General features: G+C 41.6%; 1 protein-coding gene across 1 annotated transcript in view; it reads right to left on the reverse strand.

Annotated features, from left to right (window-relative positions):
• Positions 1-17,204, reverse strand: part of SND1 (staphylococcal nuclease and tudor domain containing 1) — a 422,567-nt gene that overhangs the window by 323,865 nt on the left and 81,498 nt on the right. The gene's annotated exons all lie outside the window — the stretch shown is intronic.

Here is a 17,204-nt window from a genome sequence, read left to right on the forward strand (position 1 = left end):
CCCCATGTCCGCATCCAGCCCAGCAACGACCACCAAGTTGCTGCTGCTGCTGCCAGAAACACCCTAGGCTCTCAAGCTGGGGCGGTGCGGGGCTGCAGGCCTCAGCCACATCCCTGACCATCTGCCCCCAGCACAGTGAGGACCACAGCCACCTCCGGAAGTGCCCCAGGCTCCCAGAGTGGGATGGAGGGGCTGTGGGTCTCAGCCACGCCCTCCCGAAGTCTGCATCCAGCCCAGACACAACCAAGCCACCTCCAGAAGCCCCTTGGGTTCCCCTCCTGGAATGAGTGGGGTGCCATGGGCCTTGACCATGCCCCTCCCTTCCTCCTCCTTCCACCTTATCCCCCTCCACCTCAACTGCTCCACAACATCTTAGAATATAAACAATAATAATTAATTAAAAAAAAAAAAAAAACCATTGGGGATGACAGGAAAGGTTTAAAAGGAGAAAACAGAGACAAAAATCCCTGGAGCAAGAATAAAACTGAGGTTGAGGGGGGTGGAGCAGGGAGAGCCTTAACATGTTACCTCCACAACCCTACCCAGTGATAGTCTCTGAATGCCCTGTACTTTGGTTTCTAGCTCATGAACCAAGACCACCCCCAGAATCCAAGTGGTAAGGGACAACAAGCCAAAGGTGACTTTTCTCTCCTTTGAATCCCCACACCTCTTGGGTTGTATACCCCTCAGCATGTACCATATGCCACCTTGATTAACATGTGCTTGAGTTACTCCCACTCCCAGAGTATAAATTTCTGACCCCTCCTCATCCCCTACACAATACGTTGCTCAGAATAAGGACTAAGTAACAACTGATGAACTAAACAGTTAGAAAATGACTAGACACTTAAAACATTCCTATGGCCCATTCTTTGTAGAGCACTTTCAACATAAGAATAGGTACACGGACACAATGCTTGCCACACTCCCTCTAGACCTCTGAATACCTTCTGCCTTATTACGTATGACAGACCCGGGCTTAATAGAAACCTCTTACTTCAGATTTAAAAAAAAAAAAAGGCATTGCAGGAAAAACAAAGATGGGTAGGGCTCAGCAGACCTGGAATGCTAGATCTCCTAAAAAGTCCTTCCACAGAGAGGTTTCTTGCCTCTTCAGAACATGAAATTACTCACTGAGTTACTATCCCTAGTGACCTTCAGGGAGAGTGACAGTTCCAGAAGCTCAAAGCTTCTGAAAATGACACTAATTCTGCCCTCTGGTGACACCCCAATGGAGAATGAGAAATACCCTTTAATTTGATGCAATTTAAACATCAGCCAAAGACACATCGTGGCACATGTCCTCTGGTCTCACTGGTTCTCCCTTGGATCAGTCTAGCTTTCATGCCTACTTGGACAAACTAACCCTAACATTACAACATCCTTCATCTAAGACTAGCCATGCCCAGCCACCAGCTGCCCATCAAGTAGACCTCTTCAACCAAAGATTAGAAAGAATACCTTTCTGAAGTCCCTGCAGGACTTACTTTCTGGCTAAGAAAAACTAGGCAGTAAATCTACTGCTCAGATTACCAGAAAGGCATTCTGGGAACGTGCCCAACCCCAAGGGAAAGCATTCAGGTTGAGAACAATTGAGAACAAGATAACAGAGCCCAGCAATTTCAGGGTATTAGATTTAACAACAAGGAAACTCTTACTTGTGTCTAGGGAGAAACTGTGGGGGTGGGGATTAATAATAAGGCTTTTGAAGAGATCTGAGCTACCCCAAAAGAACACTACGCAAGCTTACAATGCTGTCATTTATTAAAAGCAAAGTTCAAGAAGTAGAGGAATTTACTTTGTTCCATTCTAACAAGCGGACCTTTTAAAGTCACCTGCAGCAGAGAAATGATTAGGTCTCTCTCATAGGGTCCATAAGAAATACACGGCTGAGGGTGATGTTATTAGCAAAGACGTAGGAAAAGGGAGTAAGGGCTAGTCAAGAAGCACACCCCCAAGCAATACTGAACACAGTGGCTTTCCATCCTGTTTGAGAATCAGAATCACCTGTGGTACAACCATGCCCAGAGATTTAATTACTATGGTTGAGGCCCAGGCATTGGTTATTGTTGTTGTTATTTAAGTTCTCAGGTGACTTTTAAGGTAATACTGTAAGAAATAATGTTAAATAATATTGAACAAAAACAAGCAAACAAAAAATAAACAGGTAAAGGACAAAGGGAAAAAGGGCATTTCAATGAGCCATCTTATAATAGAGGGAACTGTTGCCCCCCCAAAAATCACATTCAATATTTTAAAAAGTCCTTTTAGTTTTTAGTTCTTGAGAAAGTTAATTACATATAAAACAAATCAAGCTTGGCATGAAACACCCACTTGAGTATCCTGGCTATGTTACAGGTATTCTTAAAGGAGAATAAAAATTTCCAAGTTTCATAAATCAGACCACATTATGGCTTTTAAGGCACCTACTGGCCCAAACCACAGAACAGGAAAGAGAAGTCAGAAACTATTACTATGTTAATGATTTTCTCTGCCTATGACTAGAGGAGGCGATTAAGCATAATGCTTTATAAGGGAAGAGCTTTCCAGAAGGGAAATATTTAAATTCATCATTTAAGAAATGAATGGCTATGACATCTTTATTATGGAATAAGTTAAATTCTCCAAAGTATAAAAGAAGATGATTACTTCACACCATTTTTAAGGCATGCTAACCAATTTTTGCATCTACAAGGTTTTATTTTGGGTTAGATGCCATCACTTTCAATCCTAAAACCTCCTGCCCAGAATCAATCCCCCCAGATCTCCACTTCTACCATACCCACCCAGGACACACAAAAAAGTGGTTCTGAACCCTAGCTGCACATCAGAAACATCTGAGGGTCTTTGTGGGAGGGAGGGTATAGGAAAAGTAAAAGAAAATGGTCAGTGCTCCCTCAGATGTTCAGAATCTTACTGAGCATTTGATGTAAATGTGCATGTGTGCCTGGGTGTTCCTTGGTTATTGTCTAAAGTAACTGTGCATGTGCACCCAGGTGATCCTGGGTTCTCTGACTCGCACCTAGGTGTCCTGTGTTATGGACTTACGTATAAAGGACGAGTAGCTCTGATCCATGGTGCCCCCTACCCCCAGGATGCCCCGGGGAGGCTGCTGTAAGCTGCCACCGGGACCCCCGGGATGCCCTAGGAGACCACCACCACTGCTGCTGGAGCTGGAAGCTGCTGAGGAAGCTTGAGGACTGAGCTAGTGTCGTCTGTCAACAGCTCCTGGGATCTTTCCCAATTACCAAGCTCGTGGACCTGTATGTGAGGGGTCTGATGACCCAGTCTGTACAATGGGTTTGAAGGGTCAGTGAGCCCTAGCCCTAACCCAACAATACAACTGGCTACGTGGGCAGGATTCCGACAATAGCCCTAACCTGACAATACAGAGGGGAAAAAAAGAAAAAGAAAAGCTATCTAGGCCCTACCCTTGGAAATTCTGATTCCGTAGACCTGGGGCACACATACTGATTAAGGACTCCCTGGGTGATTCTGATGTGCAACCAAGGGTTGAGAACCTCTGAATTAAAAGCATTGAGGCTTAACATTTTTCCTCTGCATTACTCTGCTGATTGAGCTATGGTGCTACAGAGTCAGACCCAAAGCAGGAATAATCATTTCTGTTCCTTGATACACAGATGAGTTACTGTGATTCTTCGGGGCTATAATTTAGTGGAGTTCAGACACTAATGAGTTCATGGCCTTGTTTATCATTAGTCTTTTATTGCATTCCAAGTCGTGTGCTTTTCATTCCTTGATTCCAAATCAACACATTAAAAAAAAAAATTGTTTTTAAAATACCCAAAAAGCTACTTTCCTTAGCAAGTAGCTTTTTTAAAGCCTTATCCACTCAACTGATGCTTGACGGATAAAAAGATGGCCCCAGCACCCCACTCCACCCCTAGCCAGGCATGTGTCCATTAAAAACAAATGCAGCCAGTTACCCTTAGAGCAGAGGAGATTATAGAAACCTGTTTTGCCCCGGACCTTAAAACAACACCTGAGATATGGGCTTGCAGGTAATGAGAATTTACGGAGAGCAACCTGAGTGCAGGTTAAGAAAGGGATAATCTGCCAGGAAGATGTGTAACTACTTTAGGCCGGCAAATGAGAAGGGGGTGAACGGATCGAGCACTGTGCCAAGGACGACTCTCACTCAGAGGCTCTCTTCTGACCAATCTTTTACCACCATGACTTTAAGACTTGGGTGAAAGCTCTGTTATCCATTTCCAGAGCAATGTTTCAGAGACCATTCTCATCAGAAACTGCCTGATTTCTTGCCCACACAGAGGCAGGTGCTTAAGAATGTCTGATGCACCTTGGCCAGCAAATTAACCATGTATGAAACTCTCAAGCCTAGGACAAGAAAGAGGCTTCCACAGCAAGAGGACTAACTCCAATTTGATATGTGGCATTTTTATTTTCTACATGTCTTCAATGGCCGTCCCTGGAAACCAGAGGGAAATCGGATGCTGAGTCTTATCCACTAATCTTCCCTATATCCTAAAATGAGTTATACTGTCCCATGGTGGGGGCATTTTAGGTGGATTTACTACCACGCACCCAGGGTGCAGAATAGATAGAAGCTTCATTAATGCCCAGAAAGCTCCAAGCAGTCCCTTGAGGATGCAGGCCAGGGGAGGGCAGATGATTATCACCAAAGAAATCATGGCAGTTAGAAGCAAGTTATTAAAAAAGACAATAAAATAAATAAATCAGCCCTCTGGGTTCACGTAAATATTTCACTAATCAGTAAAAGGACAGTAAAGGGAATATAGAAAATGCATCTAACATTTAATAGAATTTGGGTAAAATATTATACTTTCCAAAAGTTACTCATGTGTGGCAGGGAGTCTAGGAGCTAAAATTACTTTTCAAATGACCAAGATACTAATTTCTTCTTCAGAACCACAGGGAAGGACCCATATAAATGACATAGTATCGCTAAGTGATCGCCAGCCCTGAACCCATTCCTTCCCTTCCTGAAACAGCGGACACATTTCAGCACAAACCCATTCTCTGTTGCATCAGAATTGAACCAGAGGGAGCCGACGTCGCTCCAAGCTACACACCTGTGCATGAGTTAAAATATCTCCAGTCACTCTTCCTGTGCATCAGAAACACAACTAACGCTGCAAGTGTCCTTCCAAAGCCCTCTGCCGGCTCTTACAGATAGCTCTCCAGAGCCAATAAGGGGAACATGGAGAAAGTTTATCAAGTGGAGGCAGGAAGGTGGGAAGAAAAGAGCAGGAGCCTAACCCTTGGGTCATACAGGGCAACCCCCTACCGTAAGCTGGTAGCTCTTATCCCTCTATCCTTCTCTGTTCTCCTAGGTCCCCTGGAGCATGTTTATCTGATGAGATGATCCTCTCTGAGTGGAAGGCAATAAAAAAAACTGCAAATAGAGGCAACTTTCATTTAGGGCCCTCTCCCCTCCTGCAGATGGACTTTTCTCAGAAAAACAGCTGATCCTTAAAGAAACAGCTTTCAGCAAGGCCAAAGCTAGACTGCCAGCAGCTGAGAGAAGGTACTGGGAGTCATCAATGTGCCACTCCTTAGTGGAGGTTGGGGCTGCACAAGGAGGCTGCCCACAGCAAATGCTGACCCTTAGAGAAATGACACACAGAAAATAATCAGACAAAAGAAAGCAAAATTGAGCATGTGAGCACTGTAGAGGATCTGAGAGTATCTTCTAATTATGCCGTGCAGATGTTAACCACATAAAGAGTTACAGTAACTTCTGGGCTGGATTATTATAATATGCTCTATGCTGACAGAGTATTAAGCCTGTAAATAATGAGCAGCTCAACTGCTGAGTGGCATGGAACACAGAGTGCACAGTACTTGGGTCTGCATTACAATGGCTGACTTTTGGCTTTAAAGTATATTCGAGACGCAGACTTCAGGTTATAGAGCCCTCAACAATTTGAGCTGTAACTCCCTATAAATACCACACTGTTCTTGAGATCAAATAAGACTACATTGACAGTGCTTAGTTTCACACACAGAGAGACAGAATGGCTGCAGAGAACGCTCACCTGCCTCATTTCCTGCCAACCCTAACTGGCAGCATCCTCCTCCTCAAGATGGGGGTGCAGTCTATTCCTAACCAGCAAGAGTGTTTTTAATTATCTATTGGTCACTAATGCTGTTATATTTTAATTAAATATAATTGCTTTATATACACTTTCTTGGGGGCGATTGTTTTGATCACAATAGGGTGCAATTTAATAATCTGCAGTGTAATTGTGCAAACACAAGTGCATGGCACTGTGGAAGTACCTGACAGAGCAGCACATGGGTCCAAACAAGTAAATACTGCAGGCTGCATGCACGAAGCTGCCTCTGTGCCAGGGCAACGGAAAAGAGCAGTGGTTCCCAGGAGAAGATTTACCCATCTACTATACCCTTTGTTTCAAAAGCAGCAAGTTCAGCTGCTGAGGGGGAGGGAGCCATTCTGGCAACAAAACACAAGGGGTCTGGATCACATCCTGCTTCTAAATAACACAAATAGATAAGGAGTTAGGTGATTAGAGAATACACGGCCAGCAGGACTAAATATCATCAGCCCCTTTGGGAACTTGTATCTGTGGTAAGAATTTCATGCATTGTACTACAGACTACAATACAACTTACCCAAGAGCTAGTCTCCCATCTGAAAGGACCTTTTCATGCTCTCTACTTCAAGGCAAATTTTCATTTTAAAAATGAACATATAATCATAAAAATTGGAAATAATTTATATATCCAAAAATAGGTGAAAACTTGTTAAATTATGGTATGTCCACATTATTTAAAAATGCATAGCAATTAAAAATCATGTTTTCATATATGGTATATGTTAAAAATCAACTCAAAATGGATTAAAGACTTAGGTATAAGACCCGAAACCATAAATACTAAAAGAAAACATGGGGAAATACTTCAGGAAGTAGGACTGGGCAAAGACTTTATGAATAAGACTCCAAAAGCACAAGTAACAAAGAAAAAATAAATAAATGGAATTATATCAAACTAAAAAGCTTCCACACAGCAAAGGAAACAATCAACAGAGCGGAAAGACAAACTACTGAATGGGAGAAAATATTTGCAAACTATACATCCAACAAAGGATTAATATCCAGAATATATAAGGAACTCAAAGAACTTCCCAGTAAAAAATCAAATAATCCAATTAAATGGGCAAAGGAGCTAAATAGACATTTTTCAAAGGAAAACATACAAATGGGTCAACAGGTACATGAAAAAATGCTCAACATCACTAATCGTCAGGGAAATGCAAATCAAAACCACATTGAGATATCATCTCACACCAATTAGACTGGCCAGTGTCAAAAAGACTGAGAATAACAAATGCTGGTGAGGATGTGGAGAAAGAACTCTCTTACACTGTTGGTGGAACTGTAAAATAGCACAGCCATTATGAAAACCAGTATGGAGGTTTCTGAAACAACTACAGCTAGAACTACATATGATCCATCAATCTCACTTCTGGGTATACACCCAAAAGAATGGAAATTATTGTGTTGAAGGGATACCTGCACTCCCATGTTCATCACAGCTCTATTTACAGTAGCCAAACTACTGAACCAACCTAAATGTCTATCAACAAACAACTGGATAAGGAAATTGTGGTATATATACACAATGGAATACTACTCAGCCATAAAAAAAGAATGAAATTTTGTCACTTGCAGCAACATGGATGAAGTTGGAGGAAATTATTTTAAGTGAAATAAGCCAGACACAGAAAGAGCAATACCACATGTCCTCACTCATAAGTGGGTGCTAGGAAGGAAGGATGAAAGGAAGGAAGGAAGGAAGGAAGGGAGGAAGGGAGGAAGGGAGGAAGGGAGGAAGGGAGGAAGGAAGGAAAAGACTACAATAATACATTGATCTTACAGAAGGAAAGAACAAATCTATAGTTATTAGAGGTGGGAGGCAGAGAGGGAGAAAGGGGTGGGGAGAGACTGGGTAAAGGGCATAAAGAATAATTACAATCTGTAATAATGAACATGCTAATAATATTGATTTGATCAACATATGTTGTATACAGGTGATGGTAGTCAACGTTGTTCCCTGAAAATATGTATAATCAATTGTGCTTCAATATAAATAAATACATAAATACATAAATAAATAAATACATAAATACATAAGAAAAAGCCATTATAAGCAGAATTGGACATATGATAAGAGATCATTCTTGGAAAATCTCTGTGAAACATAAGCATACACAGTTTCCAATTCATAATTGTGTATCTCAGTGAAACAAAGCACTACAAAGTAGAACTTGCATATATCTTGAAGAAATTCTGGTTTATAACGTGTATGGGTAAACAAAATATTACATGGCATTGAATATATGGTAACGGGACTTGGAAAAATTTCTGTGAAATATAAACACAGAATCTTCTCAATTCAGAATTAAGTGTAGTTCAGTGAAACAAAGCACCACATTGTAGAACTCACGTTAAAAAAAAAATCACATTTTAGAAAATCATTTAAAGATCAAGAGAAATGCTCAGTTACAAAACATGAACAGAGAAGCTGGTGAGAAGGCCATGAGATATAAAAAGTGGTGACGCTATCTTTGGGTGGTGGGATTTAAGTAATTTTTATTGTCTTCTTTAAATATTCTCAAATTTATAAAATCATTATGTTACATTTATTATCAGGAAAAATTTCTATGGTAGACAATTATGTAAAGATGAAAGCAGAAGCAGAAGCCATCTATCTCATGGGGTTAATATATGAAAAAAAGATTAAACTGATAACAAACTATCTAGAAGCAGGTACTCACTAGGCTCAGAAACCTGCATAAAAATGACCAGTGTTGAGAGTCTTTATTAAAAAGAGAGAATCCAATCTCTTCATAGGGTTGGCCTGACTATCCTAAATAGTGAACTTATTGCCAGCAAAACTCCATACAGGAAACATGACTATTAAAAAGATATGGGTCATCCACTTATCCGCAGTTAAACACCCATTAGAAATATAAATTAGAGTCTTTCTTGATATAAATCATGGTGCCTCCAAAAATGATTGCGGGAAATACTTTAATTTGTAAAGTATGTCAAAATAAGAAAGCATGTTTTACAATAACAAACACAACCAGCTGCAGCTTCTGGTAGGTAGCAGAAATTCTGTAAAACAGGAACTTGGAGGGAAGCTCTTCCCAGCCCTAAGGGTTGCCAACCCACCCAACCAAACTCCCAGTCCATGTGGCACATTTGGAGGCAGTGAGAAACCTGGTTCCTCCACCTACCAAAGGAGGAACGTTGAGCAAGTTATGGAATCTGCACAAGCCTCTGTTTCCTCATCTATCTAACAGAGGTGGCGGTGGGGATTAAACAAGATAGTGCATACCCAGTGCCTCACACTCTGTCTGGGCCCCGCAGATACTCAGGGATGCCTCAGACTTCCTCAGCATCCAGCAACCTCCGTTACTCAGATTCTGTCAACAACAAACAAACTTCCTCCGTAAGAAAGAGAATGCCCTTGGCCCATCAAAACATTCTGGTCTGTATGGCAGTTGCAATTTGCATCATAAATTAATAAACCCACAAACTGACTTTTAAATCATATCTGTGTGTATTTATTGAGCATAAATCAGTTAATCAGTCTAACAGACAGCATTTCTCAGCCTGCAAAGCTCAGAGATGAGCCCTAAAAAGAACTGAGTAGAAAATCCACTGTAAGGCCTTAAAGAAAGGACAAGATTTCCTCCCCATCAGCCTTAATACAGAGTCATCCCCTAACCCTAAACGTATACAATGTACTTTCATGTGCCAGTCTCAACTCAAAAGGTGCTTAAGGATTCTGCTGTGCTGTACCCTGAACTGCTTGCTATCAAGCTCCTGATTTCTCCGTATGTACCTTAAAGCACAGGATTTTCTTCCAACCATTTGAAGGCTGCTTGCACAAGCTGGAGGCAAGAGCATTCTTTAACCTGCACCTTCTTCTCTGCCTTACCAAGTTTATCTAATACAATCTCACATGAGGTGTGAACCCAGATCTAACAAGGCACCACTTCATAAACGTTTTCTTTTTTATCATGAAGTAAAATTCACCCTGAAACCATAAATAACAGGCCCCACACCTAAACATCAGCTCAAACGATGTGTTATAAACCCTAAGAAACTCTGCTATTCCCTAGAGAACCCTGTTCTCTGAAGCAGATAAATTTCTTCAGGCAGAACTCTCATATCTCCTTTCACTGGAATCCTCAGGAGATGTTCTAAGCAGAGAGGGACATGTCTAGTTAGCAGTTGGTGCTCAGACTGAGAGTGGGGGGTGGAGGCAAGCTCATACAGGAAATAGCAGAGATACTACTGTGTCTAAGTCTGGCTCAAAAAAAAAAAAAAAAAAAAAAAAGAATGGCATTGTATCAGATACTGAAGTCCTAGACAGACAGCTTTAGTAAGCCCCCATTCTTCCACTGCTAAGAGCAACAATCTAGAACAGCAGTTCTCAAGCTCAAGTACAATGGAAATACGGATAGTGTGAAAAATGAACATTCTGGGCCCCAATCACAAAGACTTTTTTGGGTTTTTTTGGCGGCTGGCCAGTACAGGGTACAAAAATTTTTAACACAGGTAGCTTATGCACTACATCTTAAGAAAAACTGATCTAGTCTCTACTTTAGAGAAAAGCTCAATGGATTTCATTGTGAAAGCCAACAGGGCACATACCTGGTACATCTGAGCAAGGGCTTAGAGGGAAGGGAGGGAGAGAAACCATGAAGAGAAGGGCAGTGGCAGTCAGGGGCAGATCCCAAATACACACTGCAACTCTGCTGCTCAATCAAAATACACAGCATCAACAGAGATGCACTTAATCTTTGTCCTCAGTGCAGCCCTGTGTAAACCCAGAAGGCTTGGAGCTCATTTGTAGGAAATAAGAACCAATAATGTTGTGCAGCCATGTTTGCAGTGAATCTAACAGTTAATCAAATGATTTGACCTTGTAGAACTTTGCATCAGGGGATACTTTAGAACCATACATATGAGCATCATTTTCCTAGCAGAGAAGGGAACAGAAGAAAAATAGACTAAGGTCAAACAGCAGCCAGAAATAGCATGAGTCCCTACTCCCCAGCTTCAGAACTCCAAGTTGCTTCAGTGGCACCATGATGCTGAGAGATGTGCAGATGGGAGAGTCAAAAGCTGCTTCCTTAGATTTTACATCCTCTGAGTCTCCTGCATGAAGATCAGTTACCCTTACAACCAGGAAGGGCTTTACATCCCTGAATTAGCCAATGCAGCAGGTATTGCAGAAAAGACACAGAGTCAATGAGCACTTAGGATATAAAGACAGAAAAAGGGAAATAAAAATAACCTCTTCATTCCTCACTCCCTCACATTAATCCTGACCACCACCAAAGACAGTAATAATGAGGACCAGCTAGGAGAAGAGAGGAGAGAGTTTAAGGTAAAGATAGCAACGAAAGACGGAGTGAGAAAGTCCGAAAGACGGAGTGAGAAAGTCAGAGTGAGAAAGATGCTAGAAAAAGTATCCTGAGGCTGCAACTGCCTAAGGTCTTCTTCCTCCAACAGGCACCAAGGAAGTAAACCTTAGCGTCTATAAACAACTAATGTTTTGAAACCTTCCACCACCAGTTACAAACGCCCAGGTTGAAACCTGATATTACAAACTAGCCCGAATGAGGAACACTCTGCTCCACAACCAGCATGCTGCACCTGCTCACTCATTTAAAAACTCCACCACAATCGGTGGGGTGTCTTCTTCAAATCAATATCTGTGAGCTACAGATTCAGATGTTTTTACCAATTAACATCAATTTATGTAAACTCTGGGAGAAGGATATTGGTCTTGCTTCAATTGTACAAATGTAGTTTGCTAGAAGATAAAACTGCATTTAATAAGCAGCTTAAATGTGGTTGCTCTAGAAAACTAGAGCAATACAGTTTTGTTGTTGTCCATGTGAAAACGTAAAATTTTACTTAGAGGTAATATATTCTGGTTAAAGATTCCACTCTTTCTGGCTGAACCCAAGGCAAGATAGCTAAAGGGCAACAGTCAACTGCAACAACACTAAGCATTCATTTGCAGTCTCATGCAGCATCCAAAACATAGCACAGAGGATTTAAAAGCAACATGAGACAAGGGGGATACAAGGACAGCAACAAGCTCCTTTGTAAGATCTGCAGTAACAAGTAATAAAACCAAATTTTGCTGGTCAGGAATGAACTCATCATTCAAATCCAAGTTTACAAACTCCCTCTCTGCACTTCAGGAAATGGAAGAAACCAGTATGGGATGGGGGGAGGTAATTCAAATAAAGCTAAATGAAAACTAACATACAGGAGCACATATCTAAACTCTTAGCCATTCAGACAATTCCAAAAATATTTGCAGGTCAAAACACAAAAGCAAACAAACAACTTTTGAGAACCACTAGGCAAGCAAGACTGCGTTTAGGGTAAAGGGAGTAGAAATAGGCCAGAAATCTCCAAATCCACCAGCTCTGGGGTGGGCACAAGATCAAGGAGAGAGTATGTTCCCACCTGAGCATATTCAATTATATTCCTAGATACATATTAAACACAATCAGCTCCTGCCCTCAGAATTCATTTCTTGCTGTGTGATGCAGGTGAGAGATGAAAGGCTGTAGGATTTTATTACACTGAGTTTTCAGTTTGTCAGGTTCCATCTACAATATCAAGTAGCCTGGGACTAACCTGTATCTTTTGGGATTGAGATGTCTCTCTCCAACAGAGCCCCAGTGACTATTCTCTACCTGCTGTAGTTTATGGATATCTGATAACAATGGGCCCAAATGCTGTTACAAACTGAAGCGGCTTACCAGTCTCCCAACTGAGGCGCTTACATTTGCCTGAACTTTAATATCATTGAGTCCATGAACCTCCATAGGCAAACAAAAGTGTCTAGGCTGAAAGAATCAGTCACTCTTCTGGGAGAAGAAGATTGGGAGTGGGTGAGGGAAGGAGGGATGAAGCCAAAAAGCTCTAAGAGCAAGGAGGCAGGCACCAGAACAATCTGCAAAGGCAAGACGGAGCCTGGCTCAACCAGCAGGAAGAACCCTGGACATTTTCCCGAGGAAAACGCTGATCTGGTAGTTTAACACACACTGAAAGGAATAGCAGAGGACTGGGACAGCTGCTTTCCCCTTTGTAAGAAATAAGAAATAAATAAAATAAGCAGCTTTGAGTGATGTCAAGTCTCCCTCCCCTTAAAGTACAAACTGGCCTAATAATCCTAGATGTCCCAATGGCCAAAACCAGCAAATGGAGCTGTCTGCCAATTCTCCCGTGCAGAACATAGTGCACTCACTCACAGCAGCTGTGGCAAGAGGTAAAGGAAAGAGGGCCCAATAAGAATAGCGTGGCAGTATGGTCTGGTCTGCCCCACCAGCCGGAGGGACAAGGCCTCTGGCCAGAGCCTATGGGAGCCACGAGGCTGCGAAGGGAGCTCTGGACATGCAGCACATCAGCAGCCCCTCCGCAAAGCTCCACCTACAGCCTCTGCATGCCAGCTCTTCTAAAATGAGCCCCTCCAGCTGGAGAAACAGATGCTAAAGGCAGCTCCATATGAATAAGAATGTGGCTTGCTCCTAATTACGGCCCACCTTACAAAAGACAACAGCACATGAAAAAAGCCCAGCCTTCTTCCCAGCCTCCCTAGCAATGATAAGGAAAATGTCCTGGGAATGGTAGGGTGGTAGAACCAGAAAGTTAGGTGTCAGTGTATTCTGTCCATCCCTCACTCCCAAATTATGAACAATGAGTAAAGATGGCCAACGAGAATACAATGAGACATTATATACCTAACACTTGAGTATCAACTATGTACTAGGCAGTTAGCTAGAAACGGATTTGAAGAAATGAGAAATCTACTTGACCCAGAAAATCAAACTGAGTTGAGAAGGGGGAGAAAGTCAAGAAAAAAAAAGGAAAAAGTACTTTAAAGCAGAAACTAGAAACTACAGGCATCCATTATGTGGGTTATCCAGAATCAACAGGACAGCAGAAGTACCCAAATTCTGGGGACCAATGTCTAAACACAAAGCTGCAGCAGATGCCCCACATAAAGTGGATATTTCTGCTTAGTCTGACTAAGTGCCCAAAAAAGTGATACGAGGATGAAGGAGGTGACATCACCTGGCCTCTAGCAGAGAGATGAAAACGTAAGGGACACAAAGTCTTCAGAATGTTTTCACAGCTAAACAGTGAAACCGCAATACACCGAGGTGGCTACCAATACAATACTGAACCAGGCAAAGGCATTTGCAGCCAAAACCAGGCAGGTAATATAGCAGATGGTGAGATTAAGGACTATAAAACATAAACAACCCTAAACTGACTAGATTTTCAAAGGAAGGCTAAAATGAAAACTGACATTGAATATATGGCTAAGCAATAGCCCTGTCATTTGCTAGGGAAAAAAGCAAGCATTTGTGTCTTTCAGCTTCTCCTTCTAGTTTCAGTTCTGCTAAAACAGGTGAAAAGACCTGATGCTGCTTCATCTGTAATCCATCATCCAGTGTAAAGTCCATCTGGTGACCACAAAACACACACACAACATACTGATCACGATTAGAGGAGGATTAGGTCCCTAAAATTATAAACGCATTACTAATAAAAATAATTTCCCAGATCCATAGTGCCTGTAATACATGAAGAACCTAAATGTTTGGTTTTTGAACTAAAACTTTACCCAGTACCAAGCTAATTAGCCCACCAAGGAATGAAACCTACAGCTCTGGCCTGCAAAAATGTAAAGCACTGGATGACTGCATGAAACTTGCCTTGAATATAAATCGTATGCGGGGAAAAAAAAAAAAGAAAGAAAGAAAGAAAGATGAAGGGAAAGCTCTCTAATTCATTTTAAAATTAGTCCCAGGCAAAGAAATAATCTGACAACCAACAAGGTCAACAACAGTTTAAAAAAAAAAAAAAAAAAAAAAAATATATATATATATATATATATACACACACATATATATAGCCCTCAGTAAAAAGTATACCTAAAAACTTCAATGAATCAAGATACCTGAACTACTGTGAAAGGAAGATACTCAGAAAGGCCTGAATAAGAGTAGAGGTGTTAAAAGAAAGTCAACTGGGGACCAATCTTCAAAAGCACTCAAAATCCTGAAATTAACCCCTCTGGTGGACTGAACTCATTCTGCACTGTGCTCATGGAATACACAGTCTGAGGAAAACCACCACACAGAGAGAGGCAGGGCTAGTTAACCCAATGGCAACAACTACATTGAAACTGAGAGTGGGGAAGAAGAAGTACCTACATAAAACTAAGCCATTTGTGACCTAGCCAGCAAAACACGCAATCCAATTAAGAAGCAGAAAAAAACAGGAGTGCAAAAGCTCTGTCCTAGAATTGATAGACACCAGCACATTGGCCCAAGTTAGAATAGCTATCAAAAACAGGAGATTAGCAGTGGGTTGGGAGGTGGTAAAAATGATGCCCACTCGAAGGCTGTGGGGAATAAGGTCTTACGCCTCAACAGACATTTTGATTTAAATATTTAGTAAATACCTATTGTATTCATAGAACTCTGCAAGATTCTGAAAGAAGGGATATGAAACTGAGAAAACCATGCCATTCCTGGCATCAGTGGAGTTTAGACTTCATAATGGCAAGTAGGCACGTACACAAATACTATAGGATCTTACAGAGAAGGGAAGGACTATGTGCATGGAAGTCTCTGGCCAAAAGGAGCCTTCAAGTGCAAAGGCAAGAAAGAGAGTTACCTCAGCACAGCACATGTTAAATCCTCACAGGACAGTAAACATGATGGCGCAGTCAACTCTGCAAAAAACAGAAAATTACTGCAGCTCACAGGACTGAGAAGAGGCAAGAAATATGAACACACCAGCATGAGGAAGATTTAAATAAACTGAAAATGTAGAACTGTGTGACAGTTATGATTAAAGGAATGGAGAAGCAAGAGAAGTGGATTGAAAGAGGTAAATGCAAATGGTTCAGGGAAGGATTAACCGCCAAGACCCACAAAAATTATTTTAAGGAGATAGGCAAGACCATGGGAAAAGGGATATATAACTAAAAGAAATGTAAGAAAATATAATTTGTAATAGGGAGAAGAAAGCAAATCAAAGGGCAACAAGATAGGCACAAAGGTCTTCTCCAGTTTAAAATTCACTTAGAAAGATCAGTGAAAGGTACATTTTAGGAAACACAGGTACCAAATGTCTTGAACTCATTATACCCCCCACCCCAGCTAATGGTCACAGCAATGTTTTAAGAAGTGATACGTAGACATTCATCTTAAAAAACAGAACATATACATCCTGGAATCTTAAATAGATGAGCTAAGACCAACCCATCATCTCCTAATAGTAATTTTTTTCAGTTTTCTAACAAAGGAGGTTCAAGTGTTCTTCTCAAAAATGTCCAGATCAAACAAACCTGAATCTGGTACAGAATGCCTTTGCCAGTACTCTGATACAGTCTACGTCTTTTGATCACATTGCTGCAGTCCCAAAATCTCTCCATTGGAAACCCGTGAAATGCTATATCCATTTCAAAGAGCTTTTGCTGTTCTCCAAGGTCCTTAATGCTAAGCTGGAGTCCCTCTCTAATTTGCTATTTGCCTTATGCTCCCAGTCACAAGTGCAAGATCACAGTCAGTGGGTTTATTGGTCTGCCACCATTTCACTTAGAGACTCCAACCCTACAGCTTTCTGTTGGTATGCATCTCAGCAGCAGCACCATGTGCTTGAGGGTCCAGAGGGACCAGTCATCTTGCTTCCAGAAATCTAAACTGGAGAGAATAGGTCGAAAACCGCTTTTGATGGCAAAGCACCCTGGAGCCCTGTGCAATGAATGGAGTTATCAGCACCAGGAAGGGCTCTGCCTCTGACATAAAGCCCTTAAGAATCCCAGGGCATCATGAATAATGCACCTACCTGCAGTTCCAGGGTACCAACTGCCTGCACAGAAGATAGGCGGGTAAGGCCCGGGAGACCAAAATGAAGGCTCTGGGAGATTAGGCAGATTGCAGCTTTAACAAAACTGATCCTTTAGTGCCCAGGTCTGAAAATTTAGAGGCCCTGGTGTGAAAGAACCTTTACATGGTAAATAAGTTCACAGAGAGGAGGCTGAAAGACAGGGTAATGGAAATGAATAGAAGTTGACAGCACAGGACAACCAGCTGAGGGGAAAGACTCCACCAT

Source organism: Cynocephalus volans, chromosome 6 (assembly GCF_027409185.1).
Source record: "Cynocephalus volans isolate mCynVol1 chromosome 6, mCynVol1.pri, whole genome shotgun sequence".
In the NCBI taxonomy this organism is placed as follows: domain Eukaryota; kingdom Metazoa; phylum Chordata; class Mammalia; order Dermoptera; family Cynocephalidae; genus Cynocephalus; species Cynocephalus volans.